Source organism: Polypterus senegalus, chromosome 1, assembly GCF_016835505.1.
Source record: "Polypterus senegalus isolate Bchr_013 chromosome 1, ASM1683550v1, whole genome shotgun sequence".
NCBI classification, from domain to species: Eukaryota; Metazoa; Chordata; class Cladistia; order Polypteriformes; family Polypteridae; genus Polypterus; species Polypterus senegalus.
In genome coordinates, this window is record NC_053154.1 from 77,229,637 (window position 1) to 77,252,730 (window position 23,094).

At 39.1% G+C, this 23,094-nt stretch overlaps 1 long non-coding RNA gene across 4 annotated transcripts in view; it reads left to right on the forward strand.

Moving 5' to 3' along the window:
- The first annotated feature begins 2,313 nt into the window (after positions 1–2,313).
- LOC120527594 overlaps positions 2,314–23,094 on the forward strand; it is a 49,365-nt gene continuing 28,584 nt past the window's right edge. For all 4 annotated transcript variants that reach the window (XR_005633382.1, XR_005633376.1, XR_005633378.1 and 1 more), the window contains exon 1: positions 2,314–2,778. This is a non-coding gene — a long non-coding RNA (uncharacterized LOC120527594). The remainder of the gene's footprint in view (positions 2,779–23,094) is intronic.

Sequence of the window (23,094 nt, forward strand, 5' to 3'; positions counted from 1 at the left end):
TTCATATTCATCATCACTGACCTTGACAAAGTCTAAAATGATACCCTACTTGTGGCTCTTAGAGGGCTAGGATTACCGGTAAAGAATCAGATATCAAACATATTTTCATATTTGTGATCAGCTAACTGAAAATAACATAAAACAACAGTCCACATACCTATAATGTATTACCTGTCCTCATTTTTTGTAATTTTGTGAAAAGGAGTAACTTTGACCCCAAATGAATCGAGGATCATGTCATGTCCTTCTGATCATTTTTGCTGAAGACACTTATTGATTTATTCTTTATCAGGTGTAATTTCCAGCATAAAATATTTTCCAAAAGTGGTTAAAAAATGAGGATTTTTTTTTTGGGTCCGTAGGGCCAAAATAGTGGGAAGCCCAAGAAGCTTGACAGCTTGTATAACTAGACATCAGGTCGAGTCGAATGGTATATCATCTGTGGGAGTTTTCTGGTACCAGTGAGTCAGGAGGCACTGGACAAAAAAAAAGCTGACTTGATTTCAAAGTGTTCACAACTAATTCTTAAGAACACAAAATATAAACATTAGTGACAAAATATGAATGTGTTGCAGACAAAACACAAATAACAATAATAAAAAAATTATTCACACATTTCTAAAAGATTGAAGATTAAGCATAATAAACCTGTGTACAGCGAGGAAAGTGCTCTGTGCAAAAATGAATGTTTCATGTCTGCATAGTTTACTGAAATAGGAAATTAGCAACATCCTAAATAAAGAACAAATTAAAATGTTTGAATAATATACTGAGTTGGGATACCTAAACAGGGGTGTATGTGGAAGACCATTTCAGGAAATACAGGAAATCTGATCACCTTAATCAAAGGTACGATTTTAATCAAATGGTTTGTGATTTGGTCCACTCGGGTCCTTCTACAGTACAAGATGTCATGCACAGTTGCTGTCATTCCTTCTTGTCAAATTATGGCTGAGATAATGTCAAAAGAGAGCTAACACTTTCTCAATACTTATTAACTCAGATTAGTCCCATATTTTAACCTGACATCCACTTCAATTAAAAAATAGGAAACTCTTTCTGACTTGGTTGAGGTGATATTTGATAACAAGAAAGTTTCTTACGATAAGTCATGTTATCGGTTTATCTGTATGGTTTATCTGTATGGTATCGGCTTATCGGTTTATCGGTATCAATTTTTTACTCCGACCATTGAATCAACCCAAACCATTGACTCCATAATCCAGGCAATGACACTTGACAGCTCCATACACTGGCACTGTGTGTTTCTGTGAAAAGACAACAGGTTTGGGACCGGCTTTATTTAGAAGGTGCTGTCACCAGCACCTACCTTTTGGTTTGGTCTGGAATGGAATATCACACAATACTGTGTCATTCATTGTCTCATTAGATATTTCTTGAGCTGACTGCTTTCTCAAATGGTCAGTTGATTGTGTCCACTGTGTATCTGCTAGTTCAATTCTGTGAAACTCAGCTCTTCTTTTACTTATTTCAGCAAGCATGCAGACCACACTCCCTCATTCCAAAAATGACACAGTCCCCTAAATCTCCTGAGCCAAGTGAAATCCAGAACAGTTTGCTGTCTCACTTGTTCACTGCGGTCTCACCACAATGCTGAATCAAATACTAGGCAATGCACACACGGGTCATAGCAAGTCTTCATTACCTTGAGTAATACAGTTAATCTTTCTTTGTTCCATCAAATGAAGTAGCTGCATTTCTTGTACAGTAAGCAGTGTGTTGCCTGTGTTTGCACCAAGTCTGGTGCAAGTTTGATAGCATTTAGTAATCTAAATCTAAATTTTAGGAAAGGGACAATGCAAACTCTGATGCATAAAGAGTTTGTTGTGTATGATTATATTATTGTCGATCCAATTTGATATATTTGAAATGTATATTTGGTTTTCAAATACAGTCTCTTCAACTTTATTCTATGACATGCTTAATTCAAATAAGAAGTGTGGTGGGACAGACAGGGCCTCTCCCAACAGCATTGGTAGCAAAACAAGGGACCAGCCCTGGAGTGGGCACCCATATATCGCAGGACTCATTCGTGCACATACCTACACTCACACAGGGCCATTTTGGAATTGGTAATTAACCTAAATATTGAATCTGAATGGGACAAAGCATGAACAGAAAAGCATTGGTTTCCTGACAGAATAGCAATTCATGTGAGCAAAGTAAGAACAGGAGGTCTGATGACAGGGAGCTTTTATTTTGAAAGAACTTTCAATCAGCAATGACATCATTTGTGCACAAGTGCCTTGGCAAGCACCTGTGTGCGTGTGTGTGTGTGTGTGTGTGCGCAGATGCTGCTATGTGTGTCTGTGTGGCGAATGCATGTGGTGAAAGTGTGTGAGGATATGTGCATGAGAGAACCCTCTGATTAAAAAACAACCAAGGCCTGCCAAACCTGTCAATCTGTCACCAAGCCTCAGGGACACGCGGAGCTCTCATATTCCCGAGGCCAAATCAGCCTGGAGCTTACCCATGTTACGAGCCTAGACAGCAAGATAGTTATCTGGGAGAAATTAGAGGAGTGAGCCTTGCCCATTCACCCTCTGTCCTACCAGACTGTTTGGGAAGTCAGAATCTGGGAGCTGAAAAATCTGTGCTCCTTCTGATTCTCTTTTCATAAATGTATAATTAATAAATGAATGGGAAGTCAAAATGTACATTTACCCTGAAGGACAATATACATCTTTTTCTATTTTTTATTTGTTTTCCTTCACAAAAGATGCAGTTGGATGCAATGTGAATTGGGCAGTCAAGATGGTAAGTAGGTTTTAAGGTTACTTTTTGAATATGGTTAAATTTTGACATGTGGGTTCTTAATATGAGGAGCTTTCCTAGAGAAATAGTTTTGTTATAACATACAACTTTAATCGGAATGATTGTATGCATACATTTCATAGTAATCTACTTGTTATAAACTTCTAACACAATGCTTTGATTGCTCATTGTCAAAATCACAAACCTAGTATTATGCTGTGATTTAATAAATTAAGATTTGCATTAACTAAAATAAAGTTATAAGATCTCTAGAAGAAATAAAAGGATTTTTATAATTTGTATGGCAACAGATGCAGCACATTCTGCATATTGTTGGGTTTAAATGTAGCTTGTATAGTGACAGTCAATGCTGTGCATATTTTAAATTATGTCCTTCGCATTTTTATTTGTCTATACATAAATATAGCTTAATCAATATAATATAATATAATACTGTATAATATAATATAATGTGCTACAGGGTTTATAACGTAGCAGAAGGAAGCAAAATCTGATATGTCCAGGCATCAATCCTCAGCTTTGCACTTTGCAAACTGTTAAAACACAATTTGATTAATTCAAAACAACCTAATAAAATGTACTGTTTTGCAAGTTTTAATTTCCTTTGCAGCACATATTGACTTAACTAATGGCTGGGATTTACCTTAGAATTCTTGTGTTATTTTTTTTTTATAAAAGAAGTAGCAGCACTTTGAATACAGATGGAAAGGAAGAAAGATCATATTGTTCCTTATTGAGAAAGATGAGCATTTTTATTGTGTAATGTCTAATATTATTGTGCATATTTTGCTGTTAAAATATGCTCTCAGAAATTTCTGCAAAATATGGTTAGCCCTTTTTATCTATATTATTATGTTTAAAAGATTAAGTACGTTGCATTATGGCTTCTCCATTCAGGTTTTGCAATTAATGGCCGATGAGAATATTCCTTACGAACATTGTTTCTTGTTTGTGAGGTGGGAAGCAATTTAAATTTTCATTATCTGTTGACCACAATAATAACACAGTCATAGAGTGTCTGTTTTTTCATGGTTAATCATACATTTCCGTGATAATTGTCCAAGAAATCGGTGCAAGGGCTCAAGGATCCTGAACTGGATAATCAGCTTTGGAAATGGATGGATGGAATTTTTTCTTGTTGATATCTAAAATTGGGCACTAGAGTCAAAGGGGATTGCAGTATCTCAGGAGACTTCCAGGAGCCAACAGCTAGCGCAAGTTTCACCTTCCTTTCTGTGAGGTGCTCCTGCTCCTTACCCTTTTAGTGGAGACATCAGACTCAGGTTTCCCATTTTCATGAAATTGGTCATACAAAAGTTTTTTTTTTTAATTACTTTAATGGTGTTATTTGAAGAAGTAATAATCCATACAATCATGTCTAAATTAGGAAACCATACATACATACATACAAACAAAGTGAGTGTGCCTCACATTCAGTTGTGTGAAAAGGATCTCCCTGCATTATTTGCTGAGCCAAGAGTTCAATTTAGCAAGTCATCAGGCTTAACCCTTATTGATATTGACTGTATTAAGTACACTGCCTTTATTAAGAGCACAATGCAGAATGTTTTTTAAATTTTATTTTCATATAAAGATTGTAAATCAAAAGAAGGTTGTTGTCTTTCCCATTTCAACTGAAACTATAATCCTTTTGGAGTTACAGTGTATTTAATTAAGGAGTCAAGCTGTGATAGTGGGCTTTGCACGAGTACTTTAAAATCTGAATAGCAAAAGAAGGAAAGTGCCGCTTTATACATAAAAGAACAGGCAGCATAGTGGTCAAGATATTAGGCTTTAAGCTTCAAGGCTCATGGCTGCCATTTCCGTCTCTGCCTTGTTCTTCTGTGTGACCTTCAGGTAGTCAATTAACCAACCTGTACTCGAATTCTAAAAAAATAACATTTTTAACATATTCAGATCTTGTAAATTACTCTTGATAAAGTTAACAGCTAAAATATATATGCATATAACCCTTTTCAAAATATATTCTTTCTCAAAAGTCACTAATAGGTAAAAACAGATTCAATGGTTATTAAGCAACAAAAATGTAACAAAGTGTTTAAGTAGGATAAAAAATTATAATCAAATGACTTGTGCCTTCTAAGGCAGATGACCCAAAATATTGACTTGCTTTAAAAACACAAGGCACCCTTTTCCTTTTAATACTATCAATGTTTATATGTGTTTTTATATATGCAGTATATACTAGCAGGGATATCAGGGGCTGCCCACGGTAGATTAAAGTGTAGGTGTTGTCACTAAACAATTTCCCAAGGGGAAAAGTTTATCTCTAAACCAAAATCTTATGTGCAAAACCCACCCAGGGCAGCAACTTTTGTTTACCTGTGCCAAGTCCTAAAAATGCCTCCTAGGGACACTTCCTAAATAAAGTTCAAGTGTGATCATTAAATCAAATTTCCCACAGGGAAAAAGTTCAAAACACAACCTAGAATATGGCCTTTCTCTGTAAAAATTGGGAATCTGTGTAAAATCTTTGGCAGAGAGAAGTTCAGTGGTTTGGATTTATATACTTGACAGACACAAATGTGCATTCTGCTTTATATATTAGAGATATACTGTATATATTACTAATAAAAAGTAAAAAAAGAACACCCAGAAGGTATCTAGTCTGAAGTGTTGCAAAACAATGTGGTAAAGACAGAAAGAAAGAAGTCTCAAGGTCAGTGAAGCACCCTGTAGTGAAACAGAGTACGGTAGGAGATCACACCACTGCCATCAATTGGTGGTGCTCACAGTACTCTGTTCATCATGCCTGGTAGATGTCATTATGGACCTTTCATGCAATTAATGGAGATTGATTAGGGTCATATAGTGGCCCTTCATGAAGCCGCATGGTTTTCCAACAAACTGCAGAAAGCATCGGATGTGAGGTGTCTGCAGTGCATGAGTGTTGGTGACAACTGGAAGAGGAAGATATCCATAGCTGAAGACTTAGGTCTGAATAGCCCAAAGTATGATGGTACATCAGAAGAGAGACTGAGGCAGACTTAGTGTCCAAAGCAGCACATATCATAGCCACTGTCACATTAGAAATTTCCAATCTGGCCATACACAAATAAAGCTTAAACCAGAACTGCAGTTGCACATTACTCTTGCACATTTAGTCACCGTTACAGCCATACAACCCTGCAGTAATGTGTCAAAGTAGAGAAACGGTGGTCTCTCATCCTTAATGATTTTCTGACTGGGTATGAGTGATGGCCATGTATGCATCCAATGGAGACCTAGTAAATACCAACATCCATCCTGTGCAATCGCTTGCATGATGGCAAACAAGCCTGTGTTGTTGCACTAGGCTAGAAGGAGGTTACATCCATTTTTAATGTGAGTATGCTATAACATGTGATACACAATGTACCGAATAAACTATTCTGTGTCATCTTGTGAGTGTGATGATGTTCTTAAGACACAGATAATTTTCCTATTTGAATGTCAGTTTGTGGTGGGATGCCTACAGGGTGCTCTTTTCACTTTCCATATATATATATATATATATATATATATATATATATATATATAAGCCCCTAGCGCCCCTCGCCTTCCAACGTTCAGTTGCAGCCAGAATATTAGTAAAATCTGTAAATGTATAAAAGAAAAATTATTATTTATAGGGGGTTCATTCACCAATCCCCTGGCCCCATCTCTGCCATTCGCATTGTGAAAAGGGGGGCTGAACGCACCCTAAGGAGAAGCGGTTGCTCCTTCAAAACTCCCTCTTAAATGGTGATACATTGGGAGTCAAAGCACAGTTTTATTTTTACTACCTCTTTGCTCAATCAGCTGCTGGCTTGCTGCTGCTGCCGTGCCGCGTGATCTGCATCTTGTGCAGGACTTCAAACATTTAAAAGCCTGTACAGCAGCTCTCCTACTCTTTGTCTTTTATTTCCAGCCCCGGGCATGTTTAAATCTTTTGGCACAAAGTCCCGTCCCACAGGATGTGAATTCTTGATATTTTTTAGTTTATAATTTAAAAATGAAATAAGAATCTGAAAAGCTAACAACATCACATTAAAGTTCTCCAAATTCTGAAAACAGTGATACCAAACATATATATGTAGGTTTTAAAATAAGCCCAATTTAAAGCTTGACAAAAACGTGACTTAAAAAGTCACATAAAGACAAGACTTTTTAGCCAGGGACGAGACGTGACTTTTTCAGAGAGATACTTTCACGTCCCGCGAGACAAGACTTTGTGCCAAGACAGTTAACCATACCCAAGGCCGGAAATAAAAGGTAAAGAGTAGATGACAAAGTAAAATGTTGTAAAGAATTCAAAAACATTTGCGCGATACACATGCAGAGCAGGTTAGAAATAATGAAAGTACTAAAATTCAAAAGTCTCAAAGAAATGAGAAAACAAACAGAAATTATTACTTGGTGAAATAACAGAACAGCGAAAAGAGATTAAATATATTGTTCTGGTTTAAACTTTAAGTTGTAGATTGTCTAATTCGTGTTGCCATCAGGGAAAAGTAGTGTCTCTTCCCAATGAAGAGGTGTATCGAAGAGAATTAAAAGATTTGTTGTTTGGTGAAAGTGACACTTACATACGTGAGCGGCAGAGATGTGAAGTGGTTGGCACATAGTGCAGGGCGGGGGTATTGGTGAGCAAAGCGAGCAGGGGGCAAAGCCCCCTAGTATATAAATATACATATACTATAAAGGTCATATATATAGGTGTGTATGTGTGTATGCATATATATATATATATATATTGTGGCATATGGCCGGTCGTTCATCCTGGCCAATACCCCCAGGCCGCCAGATAGATGGAGCCCTCCCTGCAGCATGGAGATGCCCCGAAGGCCAGCAGGGAATCCTGGACAATGGAGTTTTTATCCACAGCCCTGCTGGATACCAAGGGGGCCGCTAGAAGACGCTGCAGGGAGGAACAAGGAGTATTTTCCATACAGCCCAGAAGTACGTCACAGTCAGGAGGACGGAAAAAATAAAGTACTTCCAGGCTAAAGAAGAAGAGTTTACACCTGACTTGTAATGGCAGGGTAATCACATGGACTGAGGGATCAGATGCACTTCCGGGTCAAGGACTATAAAAGACTTAGAGAAACACCATAGCGTTGAGCTGAGTCGAGTGGCAGGGTGACAACGTGTCTGGGAGTGGAGGATTGTGTATTTGGTTATTGTTATTGTTTATTATTTGTGAGTATAGTGGAGTGGAGGGTGCTTTGTGCACATTATTATTGTAATAAAATAATATTATTGGACGACAGCACCCCCTATCTGTCACTATATATATATATATATATATATATATATATATATATATGTTACAGCACCCCGTACAGCTTTACAGATACAAATCCTGGCTTTAAATACTTAAAAAAAAAACGGTTTATTAACACAAATACCTAACCTAAGGTTTTGAAAGTGACATAAACACAAGTATTCTTCTCCTTTCCTCTCCCTGGTCAAGTGAAAGACCCACAAAATAGGAATCATAGATCCCTGCAGCACCCCCTGGTGGCACCCATGGAACCTGCAAAGGCTGACTTATGGGACTACAGTTTCCAGCATGCATAGGTCTGCATAGGTAGCATCACCCGGGAATGCTGTCATCTACTGTGTCTATATGCCACCTGGGCCTTCTGGCCAGGCAATGTAAGGAGGTCCATCCTGGCAGGAAGGCTTGTTCCTTCATGCCATCCATTACTACATAAATATAAAGATGGAGGAAAAAAAAAAGAAAGCACTGACCTTTCAGGCAGGGATCAGAGTGATCACACTGGCAACCCAAAAGGTTATGTTTCTTCTAAAATGGGAGACTGGGGCAGCTAAGCTATGTCATGCCTTGTATGAGTGGGCACTAATTAGGGGCAACAGAATGATTAACAGATGGAAAGACAAGCAACTGAAAACATGCATTGCTTTGTCCCAGGATGCCACAGTGCATCCCACCGCTTGGAGAAGATTCCTGAGCCAATGTCCAAAATGGGTGAGTCCAGGTGGACATAACAAACTTCTGAAATACAGCTTGGCCTCTAGAAAACAAACACTCCTAGATAAATCCACTTTAAGAGAGCAGGCAGCTGCACAGGGTTAGTGAAATCTTTAGGATACAGGAACATAACAAACTGCAAAATTACGTTCTAGTTCTCTGTCCTTTGAACATACTGTATGTACTACAACCTTTGACTTTATGGTTTGGCCTGAACTAATTTTTGGAATCCGACTAAAGCTGCTTCATGGCCACGGTCTGAATAAAGAGAGGAGAAGAGAGAGACAGAGGTGAGTTTAAGGAAGTGCTTGTCTGTTGTATTTCAATGTACACAGGAACCGACAGACACCTGTACAGGTAGCCTAGGAAGGGCAACAGGTTTATTGTTTTGTCTGTTTATTTCTATGCAAACCATGTCCTGTATGTTTTGTTTGTGATTATCCTAGTGTGGATAGCTGCCATATTGATGCTGAGCAAAAGGAAGAATATTAGTATCGTTGCATATGCGTACAGTATACTTATGTATTCCATTTTATGTTTGTTTGAAAGTGTGTGTATACTGTATAGACTAGTAACTCTTAAGATGCTGAAGAATATTCATTGTAATGGGAGTTTTCTCTAGTAGCCCAATGACTCCACCTTTTATTCTATTCTTATTCATAGGCTAGGTTTGTTGAAAGTGACTTACCTCCTACTAGGTGTTCCTCACAGTGGGCTTCTTGAACCCCTAACCTAGACAGGCATCTGTCTGACATCACCATCCCAGCTTTGAGTTCCCCAAACTGGAGTTACTGTCACTGGTCCATCATCCATATTTTTGATTCCTCCTTGCTCCTGCTCTGTAATCTCAAGTGCTCCCCAAGCACTAATTAGGTCTGAATAGCACATCGACTTCAGCAGATTGCACCTAACACTTCAATTAGGATGAACTAAAGAGGAGACACTTCACTACAGGCAACAAAGCCTTGCAGATAAGGCACTGGACATTAATCCATGAGAGTGCCACTCCCTCCCCACTTAACCTCCCTGTGATTCAACTGTAATAACATTACACAAACTATCTGAAATTTTAAGTGTTTTGTGATGGTGTTAGTCAAAGAAAGGCACTCTATACAATAAAGGCTCTATTATGTTAAAAATAAACATGATATGACAACAAAATACAACAAATTACATGTTTGTTCCTTTAACTGATATGATTTTTTTCCAGAATGTCTTTTCCTCACTAACTTCACTTCCAATGGTTCATAACATAATGTCGACATACCTGCATAATCCAATCATAGGGAGCTGCTGCCTCTCCCACAAGCACTGGAAGCAAAGTAAAAATCAGGACAGGGGCTACTCTTACACACCCTCATACAGAACCACCCATTAACTTAACCTCATGTTTTCTGTGACGTGTGGCAAAACACAGAGTATTCCAAGAAAAACCACAGGTAATGGGAGAACATGAAATCTCTACACAGAATGCATCAGGATGCAGTTCACAACTATTCTACTGTGCACCCTTCCACTGAGTCATGTTCTTTTTATCACCATCTTATGTTCCACTCTTCAGTATGTTATTATCTGTGGTTTCTTATCTTTTTGTAGTTTAAATGTAATCTTTTTCGGTGGCCCCTTCTTGATTTATTACACTAGGCCATACCACTTTCTAAACCTGCTTAATCTGGAGCAGGATTGTGGGGAAGCTATAGCCTACCCCAGCAAACACAGGGTGCAACACAGGAGTAGTTCCCTGAAGAGGGTGTCAGTCCATTGCAGGAGAACCCACTCGCATTCGTGCACACACCCACTAGGACCAAATTAGTGTCGCCTCTCCATCTAACCTGCATATCTTTGGGCTGTGAGAGGAAAGCCGAGTACCTGGAGGAAACAGACGCAGACATGGAGAGAACATGGAAACTCCACGTAGGGAGGACCTGGGAAGCGAATCCTGGTGTCCTTAATGGAGTTGTCACAGTGATATTTCAGTTCTGGTATTAATTGTAGTTTAAGTTTTTATTTTACTTTTATAAATTATTTTTTATTTTTATTTCGTTCTAGTTTCAGTGGAGTCAACAATTTTTATTTAGTTCTGTATTTATAATTTTAGTTTTAATTTTATTTAGTTCTGGCCTTTTTACTGTAGTTTTTTTTTTTCTGTTGCAAGACCACAAACGCCAGCCTAAACATATTTCAATGCAAGTTATGCTTCAGTCAACAAAATCCACTCGTGGTTCATATTGCCGTTAAACACAGCTTCCCTATCAATGATCAAACAGATTAAGTGGACTAATGAGTATAGTCAGCAAGATCAAATGGTTCAACCCAAGAAACCAGTCTGTGCAAGCAGGTTGCTGTTAAGCTTTAAACAAGCACGCACTGAGAGAGATTTGTTCAGGTTGCAACAACGTCCGTTGCACAGATCGCCACACAGTGAAAACATTCACTCGACAAATGCCTGTGATGCAGGTGCACAGACCAGGTCCTCAGCTATTTACAGAAGAAAAAAAAATACAGACACAGTGAAGAAAAAAAGTTTATGTCGAGAATAAAGTCGACATTTCCACTTTATTCTCGTAGTTTATTTTGTCATTAAAGTAGTGTTGTGAACTAAACACTAAACTTCATCTTAAAATCAATTTTTAATTTATTAGATTTTCTCAGAGCCTGTCATAACTAATGCAGCACATTAAATGCTTCGTATTAAGTGTTCCTCTACCCAGTTGTTAATCACTACATGCTTCTTTAAACTGACTTCCTCTTGCACTGAGAGGAGGTACAAGCAGTGATCGCTACACAGAATACATTCACTTCATGATATTTCTGCTCTCTGAATGCTAAGATAAATACATCATTTTCATGATGAAATGCATTAAAGCCGGTATTAAACATACACAGTGGTGTGGTGGTAAGTGCTGCTCCCTCGCAGTAAGGGGTCCCCAAATGTATGTTCAGTGTAGAGAACTTTATGGAAGGTGTGACGAGGCTCCAAAACGCTGGATGTATTAATGGGTATCGCCCAGGTTTAACTTAAATATTGTGTAAATGTTGGGTTTGTGATCTGGTGGTCGGAGACATGAACACAGAATTCAATAGATGTTCTTCTGAGCAGACTTTCTTTATTGCATGCGTGCTGTCTCTATCAAACGTACCAAACTTTCAGTTCCTATCCTTCCTTTTTCTTTCTCCATCTAACCAATCACCACACGATAAACATCTTTGTGAAAGTAAAACTAGCTATAAACTTAGGACAGGGAATGTTCAGAACTTTAAAAATTCTTCATTATACAGTACATGTTTAATTATGCCATCCATTTAGGGTTGCATCCATCTTAGTAAGCATCGTGTATAAGGCAGTAACAATTCCTGAACAGAGTGCCAGCACATCGCAGGGTGAATACGAGCACACACACACAAAACCCCACAGCCTACATGACTTTAAAAGGAAACTGAAGCCTGCCGAGTAAACCCACCAGAAAAACATACAAACTCAAGGGAAGGGAACACCTGGAATTCCCCACCTGACTGTCTTACCCCCCTTAACAATACACCGCATAAGTGCAGAATCATCAGATAATTTCTCCAAGTGGCATGACCTGGTGTTATATTTATAGTCTGAGGTGTACAGGAGTGTCCTATGTGCTGCTCTGATGTTGCCCACTTTCGTATCAGAAACACAGTCCTCGAGTCCCACAAACTGCAGTCCGCCCGACAGATAGTCCAGGACACCACAGGCTCATCCAGCTGCTTAACAAGGATGACTGGATCATATTGAAGGTACTGGAGAAATCAAAAAACATAATCCTTACAGTGCTGCCATCTTTGTCCAGGCGAGAATAAGCCTGGTGGAGCAGATAGATAATTGCATCCTCTACTCCAATCTTTGTCCAACAGGCAAACTGCAGTGGGTTCTGGTGGTCTACCACAAGAGGACTCATCTAGTCCAGGACCAGCCTCTTAAAGGTCTTCATGATGTGAGACAATATCCCAACAAATACTGTCTTGACATATAGAATTCATCAAAATGACAGGGGACTTTATTTGAAATTATCATTTGCATCTGTATACTGTGTTTCAAAGAAAACAGAACACAAATGTGACATTTCTTGTACATTACATTAAATGTTTTGATCTTATTGCTAGAAATTTACTGACTTACAAATGGCACTTTTAATAATTCATGATTCTAGCATAATGAAGTATACATATATAACCTATTTTTATCACTGTTTATATTTTCTTTTGTCTTTCAATAAAATAATTAAATTGAGACAAATTACATACATTGAATATAATATATTATTAATTCTTGGCATTTTTAAATTTTGATATAACTTTTCATTTTGTAATGAACATATTAGAATATTTTAAAATTATAGTATAACTAAGAGCTCACCCATTTTACATAGACCACACATGTCTGAACCTTTCTCCAAGGCCGTGTTTCTAATAAATTGAGAGTTCCATTGACAGTATTCTTAATAAAGAACACTTTGCTACACAGCACCTTTAGTATGGTATGGGGCAGGCTAAGAGGTGACACTTAATTTCCCTAGTTATCGAGCATGACTTTTTCTAATTCTCTTTAGCAGAACTAAAAACAGATTAAATAAGTAATCTTGGCTTTTCATGTTAAGCAAGGCATGCGCACTTCAGTCGCTTTGTGTATTTCCCCCGGAGTGTAACTCCATGTGTAGCCCTTAGTAAATCACCTGTCACTTGCCTGCCTTCTGACTGTAAAAAAATGTAATCAGTGATATTATCGATCTGTACTTGTAAAGTACTTTGTGATGATACTTACACTATATAAAATAATGTCACATATTGCCAATACAAGGCAGGAATAAAAATAAATCACTCGAGAAAACATTCACTCATAAGACACAGGCTTAGAACTGCCAGTTTACCTAAATTTGGAAGGTGTGAAACCCTGGGCACGTACAGCCACCCAAACCCGACACAGACAGTCAGGACACAAGTTCCGCACACAACACATGCTTTATTCCTCTGTGGGGAAGCAGTTTTCTTTTGCTTCCCATTTCTCAGCACAGTACACATGAAGACAACAATTACAGCACAGTCCCTTCACCTCCAGTCCTTCACACTGGCTTTGTCCTTCTTCCTCCCAATTCTGGCCATTGAATAATGGCAACTGGACCCTTTTATAGCACACCTGGAAGGACTCCAGATGTCCAATGACCTTCTTCCAGCAGCACTTCCTGGTGCGGTGGAAGTGCTGCCAAACAGGGCCCAGTAAACATCCATGTGCCCCCTGGTGGTGGCCATGGGCCCCGGCAGGGTTAAACTTCCATGCTCCAAACCTGTGACCCTGCTGTAAGCCAAATGGGCTGCCCTCTATCGTTCTGGGAGAGAAAATGTTCTGAAAAAGCTCTCTCCGGTCCTTCCATTGTCGAGGTGGCCATCCACTACAAAGGAAAACCCAGAGTACCGGAGAAAACATGGGCAGCAACTGGACTGGGATTCAAACCAGGTTCTTGGAGCAGCAGTGCACCACCCTGCCTTTTTAGAATTATTTCTATCATACTTTTTACATGTGTGCTCATATTCTGAAATTGTCTGTGAGATTCATTTAATACTTTGTTAAAGTTTGAATTATAAATAAGCTTTATCAAAACACTAGTTTACTGATATTGATACAGTTTCTCTACCTGTTTTGTCTAGAGACCACAGGGCCAGAACCAAACCCAGCAGCAGAGTTAATATCAATGCCAGCAAGTCAAAATAAACAGGCACACAAGGGGAAAAAAAAAAGAATAAAATAGCATAACAGTAGGCTATAGAGCCCTAGGTACAAAGGTAAGGTTTCTCTGTAGAGCTATCAAGCTCCATCCTGTGGTCTGCTGTTTCCCCAAATGTGACGTCACCTTCCGGGAGCATCTTGGTCTTGAAGTCCTTGGACTTGAAAGGTCAGAGTCAGTTGCCCTCAACTACAGTAGGTGTCCTCTTGGAGCTGTGGATAGAAAAAAGACCATTAGCGACAATACCCCTGTGTGTCTTTGAGTGGTAGTGCTTACCTCTGATGAGCCATAAAGGTGACGCTGTGATAAGATATATGTGTACATACCTGTATTACGTTTAGACATGTACATAGAGTCCCTCAGTACATGGAAGGACACAACTGACTTACAGTACTGAATGTATATACATTATATATATTATATATATAAAGTAATGACAATAAAAACAAACTCAATTAAAATTTGTTCAAACAATCACCTTTTTATCCTATAAATGATGGTTTGATTGAATCACTATTTAATCATTTTTAAAGTTGCAATTGTCAGAATGACAATGTAAACCTCTGTGGCACCTTGTATTTAGCACCTGAAGAATACAGAGTTTGGTTGACGTAATGGCCCTCCAGCACCTTGTAGACTTTCTATATTAAATTATTCAAGTCATTATGTGCTGCCTCAGAAAGTTTGAGGTCAGTGGGCCACTCTATACACTGCTAACTTGTGGATGTTCTGCACTTAAAGCATTTCACATCATTCAGATTATTCAGAATGATTCATTCCTGGGCTGTCCAATTTATGTTCCTTACTCCTAGACCTCCCAGATTACACTTGTGCATATGCTGTGAAGGGAGTATCTTGGTCTTCTGCATGACTCCCACCATCTTCATAGTCCTGGGCACTGACTAGACAGTATAAGGCCACTGGCTTTGAGTAGCAGCCCACTAAAGCTTAAATGCCGAAATGACGACCTGCTCACCTGTCCACCCTGTACACTCACCCTTTTGTTCTTGTTGTTTTATGCTTGCTATCCTCGCATTACTGAGAACAGTGCCTCAGCAGACAATACTGCTTAAAGCAGGCAGGTTGTGCACTGTAAAAAGTGTACTTAAATTTAACGGTAAAAATTCTGTAAATGGCAAAAGTAAAATACCTTTTCTGAAAAAAAGAAAAGTTACCTTATGTTCTACTGAAAATTATTTTTGTATCTTAAACAATACTTTTCATTAGTCTTTTACTGCCAAGTTCTGTAAAATCAATATTTTTCTACCTTCAAAATATGCTACATACCGTTTACTTATACATTACAGTTACACTGAAAATAATCACTGTTAACTTTACAGTGTAAAACTGTTAAATAGTAAAAGTAAAGCACAGTTTCAGTAACACTGAAGTTTCAATATTTGCATAAGGACACGCCCCCTTTTACCATATTGATCCTGGTGAACCGCATTCATTTGCACAGTATAGAAAAAAACTTAAAGTTAGCAGATTTATTTTTCCCTGCATGCTGAAGGTTTGTTGAGGTTATAGAAGTTGTTTTGTGGTGGGTTGCATTCGATAAGCCAGTACACCTGTAGGACTCCATACACCACAAAAGCAAACTTTACTTCTCCACCATACAATGTGGCGTGACTTCTTTAAACACTGAGTTCTTTTCAATGTGTATAGTTAAATGATGCATGTTTGCTATTGGTTGTTGCTAGTTTATTGATGCAAACAGTGTACTGGTGTTTGATCCTGACAATATTTTCTAATGGTTTATTGGATTGGCATATTTATTACAGTGCATGGAGTTCAGGTTATGGTTAAATGTTCACTTCTATTGGAATGTGTTGTACAGTTATACCGTAGTTATACCGTAGACCTCAAAATATTGTCACCTTCTTTTTTACAGTAAAATTCTGGCAACTGCAGCTGCCAGTACTTTACCATAAATTCAACATTATTTTTTTTACAGTGTGGTGTGGGGCTTTCAGAGTTACCACAGGCAATGGAGGAAATGCCAGGGACCTCAGAGGTGAGAGGGGGGAATGGACTCGTAGTCAAACCACATGTCCAGACAACTCCTTGTAAAGATAGGCCCAGTTGTTCAACAGGGCTTTTCATGTATACTTTGTGTTTCCCTTTGTACTTTATAATAATCATATTTTCAGCATCCTTCTACCATTATGATTGTGGAGAAATGTCACCAGGCCTGGAATAATGGCATAACATTTTAAATATAAACAGTCAACTGTACAAGGGAAGGTCTGCAGTTCTATAGCTCCTGCCCATAAGTGACTATCTACACCAAGCAGGACATTTCTGAGCCTGAGTGCAGCGATGAAATTGTGTCTTGGATGCTACTTTAGGTCCTAGGCAGTTGGCTGGCAGCCTCTAGATCCTGGATTGTGATCTCTCTCTTGTCTGTGGGCTGTGTTTTCTCTCCAGACTGAAAACTGCTGTGTAGAACCTAACTGTAATGGCTAGTTCTGAAAACAAAAGCCTTCTGGGGAGGTTAGTGCTGTACTGTCAAAGCACCAGTGTCCTGGCCTACTTAGTGCCTGTGCAGAATCTGCATGTTCTCCCAAATTTATTTATTTTTTTTTCCTCTCATAACCTCTTAGGTTGGTTTGAAATTGATTCCATGAATATGTTTTTTAGTTTAATGTCTGGACTATATTAAAGAGCTGTCATTTCGTCAACATTTACATCTTTCAGAATATATTCACAAAAACAGTCCATAGTAGAATACATTTAAAAAGCTTGGTGGTCTTACCAGAGGAGCTCACTGTTATTTCAGATGTAACCTGACCTTTTCTGCATTATCAATGCTGCGCCATCTGCTGCATCCATGACACAGTGACCTTGGCCGCTGCCATTTGTTCCAGCTGATTACAGTCTAAGAAATGTTCCCGGTGTTGTCTCCTACAGCAGATTAAAGGTTTAGTTCATAGTGATAAGGAATGTATTACTAACAATAATGCCATGCATTAAGAGAAAATGTGACAGTTATATTAGAAGCTGCAGGGCACTTAACTGTTTAAAGGTATCCATTCTTGTAAAAATACTATATCAAAGTCACTGAATATTTTAACATCTTGCACAAAAAATGTCAAATGTGAGCTTTTTGAGAAAAGCAACATCGGCTTTTAAAGATATATTGCATATTTGCTGGACATTAGGCATTAGGCAGTGGCATCACCATTTCAGGTAGAGCAATACGTTCAGAGCAAAAGGTCGGCCAAGTTCCTCACAACTTCAGAGGACACATAGCCCAGCAAGTCGCAGGGATGCTAAAGCCTCTGGTAGGGGAGTGAGTGAGGTGAGCAAGTTAAACAGATGGCACCACATGGCCACTGCAAGCTGCTTATTCAAGGCTGAACTTGTGAATGACTAGCAAAAGGCCAGTACTCTCCTTCCCATTCATGGTGATTGACATTGTTGCATTGCGTCTTAGCTGAGTTGGAGACAATGCAGTACAAATTCATCTATTTTAAATCTTGGTATTTATTTAATGAGTTACTGGGGTGCACATCATAGTTCTTATAATCCGCCTTGATGACTTGTGCTTAAGCGTCTCAGCAATAAATGCTAGCACAGCGACAGAAGTCCTTGACCTAAGATTTTGTAGAAAAGTCTTGGTTTTTTTTGTGGTGGAATACTGCTAGAGAAATGCCTTTTATGTGTCAAAATGACATTACAGAGAAAATACATTTGGAGTCTTGGATTTTGTGGCAATAGCTCAATTTCCAGTCAGAGCTTTCTAAAGTGGTGCAAGCTCATTTTTCCAGTTAAAGAGAATTTTCATTTGGCTTTTTGCAATGAAATCTTCTAGTTTTTTTTTTTTTTTTGGTTGGTGAAAGCTATTCTGAGCGTTCCTGCCTTGTGCCCTGTGTTGGCTGGGATTGGCTCCAGCAGACCCCCGTGACCCTGTATTCGGATTCAGCGGATTAGAAAATGGATGGATGGATGGATGGTGAAAGCTAATCACGGAAGAGAATCTGCTCACCACATAGAGAATTTCCAAGTTTGGATTTTTGTGACGGCTGTTTGAGTTCTCTCAAGTTTTGGTTTTTATGGCAACAGTTTTTTTCATAGTTACACTACATTTTCAACGTTTTATTTTGTGGCATGGAATCATACAATAATGAACTGCTCTTAGAAAATCCAATTTTCAGTATTCTGGTTTTCCTTCTTGCTGTTTTCATTAATGTATGAGTTTTGGCTCTTGTTGCTTGTTTGTGTTTTGGTGATTTAACTATTTGTAATTCCTTCCTGACGATAATGATGGTCTGATTATCCAGTTTAAGAAGTGACGATGCGGGTTGGCTCCTGGCTTCTTCTTCTATAATGGGAGCCTCTTGAACCCAACACCATCAGTACCGTAACCGAGATGAGCTTGGCAGATGAGGACAAATACACATGAAGCAAGGGGATGGTGAAAATGCAAGTGCTTTTATTAAAAAGTTTCACAAAACAAGTGTCCCAAAGTGCAGTGCTCAAAAAAAAGTTCAATAAATAATCCATAAAAAGTGTTTGCGTTGAGGTTAAAATGATCACATAAGTAAATCCATTAAAACGAAGTTAAAATCAAATGACAGGAAACTGTCTTTACTAAAAAGCCCAGTCCCTTCTTTCTCACTGGTGGCTCCCCCTGCTTATCCTATATGGGCCTTACAGCAGAGGAGTCGCCTTACTGACAAACTCAGCTAACCTTCCACAGATCTGTGTCCCTGCTGTCCCATGGCTAAAGAAAGGCTCACTCTCTGGACCTAGACTTGGGAACCCAACGGCCATGGCGCTCACGTTAGAGCTCTCCTCCTCGACCCCCGCTGCCTTCCTGGTCTTTTATGGTGAATTGCTCCTTTTAACACACAATGCTCCTTCTCTCCTTTGAACCAGCTCCCTCCTGTTCACTCACTCCAGCTCCTTCCACCTCCTGCCTTCTCTCTTTCTTCCTTTAACTCTTTAAGGGCTGAATATTTTTTCCGAAAAACATAGTTTCTGAAAGCAATGGTTTCACACAGAAATCAACATAAAACGTCTGTTGCTGCATGCTGCAGCTGCCAGTTTGCCACAAGTGTGCGGCAGACTTGCTGCCAGGCTGTCTTTGCATCACGGTTGCAGTGCATTGCAATTTGGTTTCTATCTCTTACCATTGTTAAGTGGCAGTCCTCCTGGCGATTATTGCCGTAGGCGTGCCATCTACTCAATTAGCTGGGGACCAGTCAGCTGAAGCTGGAACGTCACATTCGTTTTCGATCACTTGTATCAAAATCTGAATCCGGCAAGTCATAGTCCAGTTCAGAGGTAATAGGCAAAACTTTGTCCACGGAGTATTTTGTTTTATGCATTCGCTTTGATCTCTCGTCATTATGTCGGTGCCATTTTTGCTCTTGTTTGCACCTTACTACTCACACGAGCACAGAACATCTCGGTCAAACCAATGATGCTAGCGTTCCTTCTAGCAATGAGAGTCCAACTAAAACATAACGGTTTGTTTTGGCACAGTTTACAGTTGATTACCATCGTCAACTCCTCCTTTTGACAAAAGTCGACATCAGCCCTAAAAGAGTTAACCTCTGTCTTCTCTTTTTCTCAGTTCTTTTTCTTTCCAGATTCCCCCCCTCTCACACTCACACTTCCCTTTTAAAATGGGACATGGCACAGTTGTGGCAAGTCGCAGCTCTCGGCATCAATTAGGGTCATGGGCGATCCTACACCTGTGCATTAAGTGCAGCAAGATGCTGTTGGGAGGGGACTCCTCTGTCATCTGGAAGTGCTTCTTGGAGGCAATATCATCAAGGTTACACCCCTTGATTAGAAATGAGGACTCAGCGCTGCACGATCACCTGATGTCAACAGCAAAAGCTCTGGTGATGTGGCTGAAGGGATTTCAGAGGACTCTGTTGTTCCAGGAAGATATAACCCATGAATGTGATTTAAAGGCTGCCTCAGTTTGGTGGCTGCTTGATCTAAGATTTAGGAGATGAGATTGAGCAAGGGTTCAATTGGCAAACGCCATTCAATTCAATTTAATTCATTGACATTACATATTATAGCACAATGAAGAGTATTTGTTACAAATCCTGCTGAGGATGAAACATGCAATGAAAAAATAGTACATGGTACAGGCACAAATAATGAACAAAACATTTATAAAAAATGATAAATATTAATAAATATGCAAACTTAGCAAATTAAAACTTAATAAATAAATAATATTTATTGGCATGAAATGTATATACAACACAATACATTAGAATTTATTTTAGTACTAGCAACTTGGCGCGCACTACGCTGCGCGTTGGATGACCACAGTTGAATGACTCAATCGTAAGGACCTCTCGTCGGGTCTCTCATTGGCACGCTTTTGCCTCTTTCTGTCGCGATCATGGCGTAATCTGTCTTCTCTCTCTGTAGGGGTTTCAGTTGCCTTTCGTTGTGCGGCAGAGACGCGTCGTTGAGCTAATCTGTGTGAATGCAGAGTGTCCGTTTCTTGCGAGCAACTGTCACGCCTTTGCCACTTTGCTTCGTGCTCACGCTGTAATGTGCCCTCTCTCGCAGCAGCAGGTTTAGTTGCGTTTCGTTTTGACATTGTTCCGTAAGGTCTCCTCCATACAAGTGCACATGGGTAGCTGAAGACGGAAAGGCATAGTGGGCATAGTGAAACACACGAATTGGTGACCAGGGGAACCATCCGACATACTCAAGTGCACATGTTATTTATAATTTAAGTTTTTTTGTTTTTGTTATGAACTTCCCCAAAAGAGTTGATCCCTGTAAATAGTTAATAGTATATGAACAATATAATCTGTTGTAGTATGGGCGTTAATTAGCGTCACACCTCATAACCTACATACACCACGTGTTTGGCTGTAACGCCAGAAGCGCGGTGGACGCTGTAAGGGTAGGTTGTGGTTTCTGTTTCTTTCGTGATTTTTTTATTTCATTTTATTGATTACTAGCAGAATACCCGCGCTTCGCAGCGGAGAAGTAGTGTGTTAAAGAAGGTACGAAAAAGAAAAGGAAAAGTTTTGAAAATAACGTAACATGATTGTCAATGTAATTGTTTTGTCACTGTTATGAGTGTCGCTGTGATATATATATATATAGCAAAATACCCGCTGCATGTCATGTGTTAAAATGTTATGAAAAGAAAAGGAAACATTTTAAAAATAATGTAACATGATTGTCAAAGTAATTGTTTTGTGTATTCTCAGCAGCAAAGTTGTTTTCGTAGCTGCATCAGAAAATGTACCACGATGTCTGACAGACCTCCTTTTACTGTTTTCTCACAGCTTGATTGCTCCTGTCATATACACACACACACACACACACACACACACACACACACACACACACACACACACACATACATACACATATATATATATATATACATACCTATCTACATCATATATACACACACATACATACATACACACACACAAATTATATGATGTGTGTGTGTATGTATGTATTGTGTGTGTGTATATATATATATATATATATAATGTAGATAGGGGTGTGTGTGTGTATATATATATATATACTTGTGTGTATGTTTGTATGTGTCTATATGTGTGTGTATAGCTTTGGTCACTGAGTGCAAGGGAAAAATAATAAAATATAGTCTATAAGTTATTAAACAGTAAAACATTAACGCTTTTAAGAAGTACAGGTACATTGAGCACTACTGGAGTGGTTGCGGTAAACTACATTTTAAAGACTGTGTAACACAACAGGTAAGTAACTAACAGCAGCTAAAATGTATATGGATCATCTCTCGGTAGTAGATCCCTTTTGAAAGGCGCTACACGATGGCTGTGGTATAGAAATTACATTTTCTATGTGAACGCTCAAATTTGTGCCTCTGGTAATGTGCCTTACCGCATTTAAAGAAAATTAGTTTTGTGTCCTCTGCAGTGTTAAGAGAGAAAGGCTTTGGTTTGGGATAAAAGGAAAAAGGTGTAAAGAAAGGAAAGTTGCCTTTTTCTTTTATATAGTATAGAGAGATGTGTTCGCTGACGTTATGATCGCCTTTTGGGGACAGTCGCGTGGGTCTTGTGTAGACTGGTGAGACGCCCCGCCATTAATCGGCTGTGATGGCACTGTCAGTCCTCCACTCGTGCGTGTCTTCATAATCCAGCTGAGGACCTCATAATCGATATCGTGCAAAAGAAAGTGTGAATCGCCTTAATATTATTTTGCCGTGGTGTAGAAAAGGGGTCCCGTGTTTGCACTTGTCTGGGCTATAGCGCAGGGGGAGGATGAAAAAATTAAAAGTGCTCACTTTGACTTAAGGCAGAAGCGCAGTCAGCGCCTCAAAGGCCGGCACAGCTATGCACGCTGCTGGCTGCTCGACTTTTGCTGGGCAGGAGACCCCAGTTTTGCAGACACGCTCATGATATCAAAAGTCTCAGCGCTCTTTGGAGGTCATTCATATATATATATATATATAAAATACCCGCTCACAGCGGAGAAGTAGTGTGTTAAAGAAGTAATGAAAAGAAAAGGAAACATTTTAATAATAACGTAACATGATTGACATTGTCATGAGTGTTGCTGTCATATATATGCCTGCCTAAA